The sequence below is a fragment of the Lissotriton vulgaris genome, chromosome 10 (assembly GCF_964263255.1).
Source record: "Lissotriton vulgaris chromosome 10, aLisVul1.2, whole genome shotgun sequence".
NCBI lineage: Eukaryota > Metazoa > Chordata > Amphibia > Caudata > Salamandridae > Lissotriton > Lissotriton vulgaris.
In genome coordinates this window covers 114,238,299-114,245,237 of record NC_141698.1, presented here as the reverse complement: position 1 = coordinate 114,245,237, position 6,939 = coordinate 114,238,299, and the positions used below count along the sequence as shown (strand labels likewise).

Sequence of the window (6,939 nt, the reverse complement as noted above, 5' to 3'; positions counted from 1 at the left end):
AACATTCCACTTACCACAGAGATGGGTATCAGGGCTTTAAGCTAGGAGTCCAGGCAAGAACCAGGATATACAGCAGAGAATCTGGAGGACACCTAGTCAGGATATCTCCAAGGTAGAATGCACCAATGCCCGTTCTACTCATAAACTCAAGACAGAGCAGAACTGGGTGCCACAAGTGCAGCTGATGACAATAGTATCACTTATAAAGCTAAAGACAAAGTGATACAGATCTTCCCACTCCAGCGCATAAACTTAAGACAGCGTGGAGCGAGTGACAAACATAGAACACAGACACTTCCTTCCTCCGACTCATAAACTTAAGACAGAGGGGAGAAAGGAAACAAACAACATAAAACGCGGACAATAGACACACCCCGTCTGAATAGGTACCAAAGATCAGAACGGAGTGGGCGTATCTACATAAAGACGTGATAGCCCAAATACGCTCCACTCGTAAGCTAAAGACGGAGTGAAGCGCAAAATCACAAACATACACAAAAACTGACACTACAGAGGAGAGCAGGGCAGGCAGGGTATTCAGGCTGAAGGAGACGCCCGGCACCGGGGAAGGGCGTGCCGAGACGAGGAAAGGCAAAGGAACAGGGCGGAAGGCAAAACAACAGACAGGACACAAATCCAACACAGAAAAATACTGTGACTCCAAAAGGTGGAAGAGTCAGGAACTGGAAAGGAGCACAAACGGGAACAAGAGAGTTCAGCAGGAGCTCTGAACAATACGGGAACCTCACGGAGCAGAACGCTGAGTAGAGGGGGCGTGGTCACTAACCGAACAGTAAGCCAAGCACTGATTCGAGGGTGGGATTCCTCTTTAACCTGCCTAGGGAGCGTCAACAAACTCCATACCAGACACAGTAATAGACCTTAGGGAATGGAGCAAAAGTCTGATAGTAACACAAGAGGGTTTCTATACTTGTGCATTCTACGCCCTGTGGAATTCATCTTGAACACCTATGATTTAGGGTCTAATTCGACCACTCCTAACAGAGACAGGAGAGAAAGAGACACTGTTAGTCTGAAGTGCATGTACCACACATTTTCCCAGAAGATACTGAAGGATCTGTCCTAAGTGACAGTGATGAAGAAGTGCCAACAGTAAGGAGATCAAAGAGAGCTAGAGTACATTGTCGGAGGTACTCTTCACCTGAATGGACTTACCTAGCTGTCAGTGACTGGAAGAAAGCATTTTCCACCTTTTGCTATAAAATTCACATCCAATTGAGCCTCCTTGATCTGAACTTTGTGACTGAGCTGAGATTTAAAATTGCATTGCCACTAAACAGACTGAATCAATTTATTCTGGAAGTGATCATTAGAGAGTTTGAACTGAGCATTTATTAGAGATAGATCTTAATAAACTTGACCAAACCAAGTGTACCAAGGCTGTCTTTTTCTGAAGCTCCGGTGTGGTAGCGGGGAGCAGACGCGTCGATGCTCACACACGGTGGTATTTACATGGGAAATGGCTGTTATCCATCAAGGAACTTCTGCTGTCCCTGACGGTGCATTGCAAGGTCTATACCATCCTTCACTAATGACTTATTTTTGTAAAAGTCAGCTGGCGTGCTGAACAAAAGATCTTTTTCCTGCAATGTTGTTTTAGTTTTTGTTTCTATGAGTGCTGACAGTGCTCTTGTTTCTTCTCTTTTCTCCTACTGCATGATATTACCTCCTCAACAAATCAAAATTTCATGGAGAGGTTGTAAAGCCTGCTACAGTATTTTCTCAACTATTTTTCATGGAAGTGTTCGGTGAGATTAGGCAGGCGTGCTCACAGGAAAGCTGCACCGCCATTTTCTTTTACCTTTCACCGTCAGTGAGGATAAGTTCTGTCATATCCCTGTAATAACTCACAGACTGCTGGTCTACATACATTTTGTTACTATTCAGTGAATTACTGTTGTGTCCCCTTTGTTAATCGATGCTGAGAACTCCACTTTTGCAGGAGACCTCTGCTTGCCTTTGCTGTGGTATCATGCTGGTGACTATTAGGGGCACACAATGCTCTCTGACACTTTGCCACTTCTGTCTTTGCTTGCCCCACAAGAAGCTGATTCTGGCACTGCAGGCACTCTGTCGTGCGTTGTGGAGGCTTCTCTGTTGCCATGGTTCATTTTGCCCATATAGGTGTCACAGGGGCGAATGTGGGGAGTGTAACTGCTATGTAGGCGGGGCCTCTTTCATCACCCCCTCCAGGGTAAGACCAGTTTCTTTACAGATGAGGGCTGCAGAGGCTTGCATCGCACATTCAGGGTTGGGAGCAGCCGCAGCTGAACAGCTGCACTCTCTATTGATGGTGACGTAATTGCAGACTCTCTCTCTCTGCTCAGTGCAAGGTGGCACGGGGAACTCCTTCTTCATTGCAGTGTCACTGCGAGCTTGCTCTGCTGGCAGGGTGCGCACCAAGCTGGTGGCTGGCCTTCTCACCCATGCATACACTGCAGGTGCAGGGACCTTGCACAGCTGAAGTGCGGCCTCAAGCTCCTCTCTTGGTAGCAAAGTGCTGCAGGCACTGTGGGGGTTTAATTGGAAAAAAGGAATGGCACTGGGCAAAAGTGCTATATGTTCAGTTGTGCAGCAATTGTATCATAGATATCCACACATGAATATATTTTACACATCTGTTTTTACAAAAAGATATCTTTTTTTTTCTTTTTTTTTGTCTTTAAGGTTATTAGTTGATATCAAATATTTTTAAAAGGACATACATACGTACAATATTAAGCTCACATGTTTGGAAAAACTTTCACAAATCTTTTTCTATATAAATATGACCACACAGAGAGAATAAAATCAAAATTTCATCTTATTGTATAGTGCAAGGAAATAATAATGACAACAATGCAACTCGTTGTAACTTGCACTTATTATAGCTAAAACACTGGTTACAAGACTTGGTTGTCACCAACGCGTTTCGGTGTTAAACCTTCCTCAGGGTGTTCCTACCAGTGACATACAAAAAGATTAAATTAAAATTTATTTTCTTTTGTCATTCTTTCATTTCTTGTGTTCGGAACGTTCTGTTTATAGGGTAACTCACTATCCAGGCATCTGTGAGTTTATGCTAATATCCCAAAATGTTATGCGAGCTAGGACTGCAGATGTTCAGTGTAACATGGCACCTATGCGGTTGCTTCTAAACTTTTCTTGATGAGGGTCTCTAATTTTGTAGCACCTGATTGTATTCCAGGTCGCTTGTACTGTGGGGGTTGACAGTCATGCAGACCAGATTGGCTGTGCAGCGGCACTTCAGGCATGGTATGGCTATGACGTTTCACGCCCTCTTCACTACTGTCTCACCTCAAGGCTGGTGATGTGCTGGCTCACGGCAGGCGGGCCGCTACAGGGGCATTAACATGCAAGAGCCATAGCCATCGTCCTCTCTCATCGAGTGGCAGCGTGCTGGCAACAGGTGCAGGGGTGCCTTAAGGGCTGGCTACACATCCCCCATGCCAAACTTCACAGATGCTGCTAGTCAACACATGGGGCTGACTCGCTCATTGCCATTTCAGTGTCTTGGACTCTAGACCCGCATGCACTGATGACATATACACATAGTGTATGGTACTGGTAACTGGCTCTGGGCACGTGCACTAGGACTATTTTATTGGCATGGTCACCTGACTGGTGACACCTGTGATGGAGGGGTGTGTGGGGAGTATGGAAGCCAGCATCAGGGGGAAGTGGCTGGTTACAAGTCACCTGTAGAGGAACACTAGAACGAGTAGCAGGACTCTACACCAACAATCATTAAACTATTAGACTAGTCCATATGAAAGGTATCTGTTCAGCGCAGAGGTTCTGAGAGTAGTTGAATTACTAGTAGTGAATGCGCACGTACTAGGTCATCCCTAAAAAGGTTATCCCAGTAGTGTAACTTAACACAAACATCGAGGTCATAGCAGAATCTTGGGAACGCCACTTTTAAATTTGTCAATTACTTTTTTTTTAGACGAGCACTTACTCATGATTGTAATACCATGGGCACTCATTTACGCGAGATCTTACATTCACTTTAGTTTGAATTTTATTGCTCAAATGTGTCGGTAAAAAATTCTTGCTAAAAAAAAAAAGTTTTGTACCTATCGTACATTTGGATAAACAATCAATAGGGTTTGCTTGTTTATCTGCAGTAACAAAGTTGCATGCTGAAACTGACATGACAAGTTCTCCATGGTCATAGCAGGCTCACGGAAGATGTAGCATCCTTCCAGTACAGGAGCATCTCGCAAAGGTGGTCGGAAGAGAGTCTACGCATGCGCACATTTTGGAAACTCAAAGCGCATGCTCGACTCCGGTATTACACGCAGCCGGCGCATGCGCCCCTCTACTTTCTTGGCAGCTTCCCTGTCGACCGGTGTTCCCTGCAGCCGTCGCCGCCTCCCTCCCGCCCCCGCCCGGAACGAATTCGCGTCGACTGACCAGAGTCCGCGAATTCAGGTCCGCAGCCCCTACTCCTGTCGCAGGTAAAGTAGCGTCTCACCTGAGTGTGGGGGCGGCTCAGCCTCGGCTCACTGCTAGGCCGACCCCGCCCGAGCTTTTGACAGCCGGGCTATCACTAGCCCAGGAATCTGACGCCTTTTAGCTGCCCTTGGTGGCCCAGGTGTAATTGCTTAGCTGGGGAGGTCGGGGTGGTAGTTACTAGCCAGCTGGTGGGTATCTTTTGACAGTTGTGGGGGAAAGAGTTTGACACGGTGGTTTAATTATGATGAGAGGGAGGCTAGAGGGAGGCTCGAGTCATTGGGTGTTTACGGCTTTTGGTTTGTTAATATATGTGGACAGTGGAATTTTTCCTCAAGTCTCCCATTCATATAATCGTTAGTTTCCCTGCTTCCCATATTTCCGCCCTTGTTCATGCTCTATAACCTTTTTCAGTTCCCACTCTCCAGATCTGATTTTGAATCCACAATTGGCACCTTATTTCAGGTATTTGGACCGATTCAGTGGGTAATCTTGGACAGATTGTACACGGTGTTATATTCAGCCTAGGCAGCAAGGAAAATGACTAGAAATTCGTAAGTCTTGTGTTAAATTAAAAATGCCATAGTTGCAACTGGGACCATATCGGCAGCTTTTTTAAGTCACCTGGTCATATCTCTGTGTATATTTATTAGTTATGTTCATTCTTGTAATGCTTAGACCAGAACTTAAACAAGTGTTGTGTTTAGTGTTTGATTTGTCCAGTGATCGGAGTGCTTTATGAATCCCTGCTAAGTGACTTATGTCCCCGACTTGTGGCTTTGAATGCAGCTGGGTAAAGATGAATTTGAGAGGGCAGGGGACCATTCTTGAGAACCTGTATGTTTATGATTCGTCCCTTCACAGAGTGACTCGAAAGGACTGTTCTGTAGACTTTTTAATGCCGCGACCCCATTGTGCTAAATACTTTACTTGTGCTCCCTCTCAAATATGACAAACCGAAATTTTCTCAACGATGACATACAATGTGGAATACATTCATGGGACTCGAGTTTGCACACAATCTAACAAATATGTTGAACGTTAATTTGCGATATTTTCAAATTCTCACACTAGATATATGAAGGATATATAGTAAGCAAGACAAATATTAAAAATTAGATCATTTCGTAGAAGGACACGTTAAAGTAATTTATATACACCATGTTGTGTCTTTTTTTTTATTTATTTTTTTACAAAAAACCCAGTGTGTGAAATTAAGTAAATTTAAAGCAAAGGACCTAGAATGTTTGAGGTACTTGAAAGAGCGTCAAAAAATGATGACCCACTAGATGTCATGGTTACCTATTTATTTTGTCACATTATACCCAGCTGACAACTGGCCTTATGTCATGTGACACCTCCAGCCAGTCCTGACTTTTTAGCCAAAAGCACTATGCATGCTGGAATTTTTAAGCCCCTTTTTACATTGTCATATATAAAATTACAAGTTCCAGAATGCTATTTATTGCTGGCTAAAATACTTTTGTTGGCTGAAGATACTTCACAAGTAATGCGGCCAATTGAATACTCTCGGAGTATATTTAATAATTCAGAGATATCTGCTGCTGACAATCTCCATATGGTGCGGACCTGTCCTTCCGTGACCCCTTACTACCAGAGCATTGTTGCTCGTCTTAACCCCTTCCATGCTCATGACAAGCTCAGCTCGTCATGAGGCACAGTTGAGCTGCACTCATGACGAGCTGAGCTCGTCATGGCCACACCCGTTTCCATTGACCTTCAGCACAGGAGGGGGATTTCTCAAGCAGCGATGGTGTTAAAAGTAGTTACGGGCTGGGATGTCCCGTTGGAGATATGGCTGGTAGTGCTGGGATTGCTCTGGGTCCCTGTTTCAAAGAAATTAAGCAGAAAATGCGTCCTTCTGAGTCTGGTTTTTGCAAAAGACCCATTGCTATAGCATGGCTGTCGCATCCCCCTCAACCTATGCTGCGTGGTTGAGAGATGTTTGTGAGTGGGTGAATGCGGAGGTGGTGCGAATGCGCCATGTATGCAAGGATGAAAAACTCTATGATGATTTGACGGCCTGGTCAGTTATGTTGTTTGAACTACGAAAGTGACTGATGGTGCCTGATCCCAAAAACGTGACTGCATGTTGTGAGAAAGTGCCATCTTTCTTGCCTTGGTATGCCCCCACTGCTGATGTGCTTTCACTGAGTGTGCCTTGGGCTCCTGCCAACCAGGTGCCCAGGGCCTGTGTTCCTTCCCTAAAACTATGTTGAAACCAAAACCCAATTGGCATCTCTGGCCACCTGTCAGCCCCTATTAAATGGGACCCTAGGTACCCAGGGCATGGTGACCAGAGAAGACCCCTAAGGGCTGCAGCACTTATTGTACCACCCTTAGGGGCCCTGTACCCTGACACCCACGCACTGCCTTTGCAGACTGAGTGTCAAAGTGCAGAACTAAATAGAGAGTCGACATGGCACACATCCCTGTGTG

At 45.2% G+C, this 6,939-nt stretch overlaps 1 protein-coding gene across 1 annotated transcript in view; it reads left to right on the top strand.

Annotated features, from left to right (window-relative positions):
- Positions 1 to 4,244: 4,244 nt before the first annotated feature.
- The window catches only part of ARPC1A (actin related protein 2/3 complex subunit 1A), a 133,029-nt gene continuing 130,334 nt past the window's right edge, over positions 4,245 to 6,939 (top strand). Inside the window, exon 1 of the mRNA XM_086940650.1 lies at positions 4,245 to 4,484. The gene's annotated coding sequence lies outside the window, so the exon portion shown is untranslated. The remainder of the gene's footprint in view (positions 4,485 to 6,939) is intronic.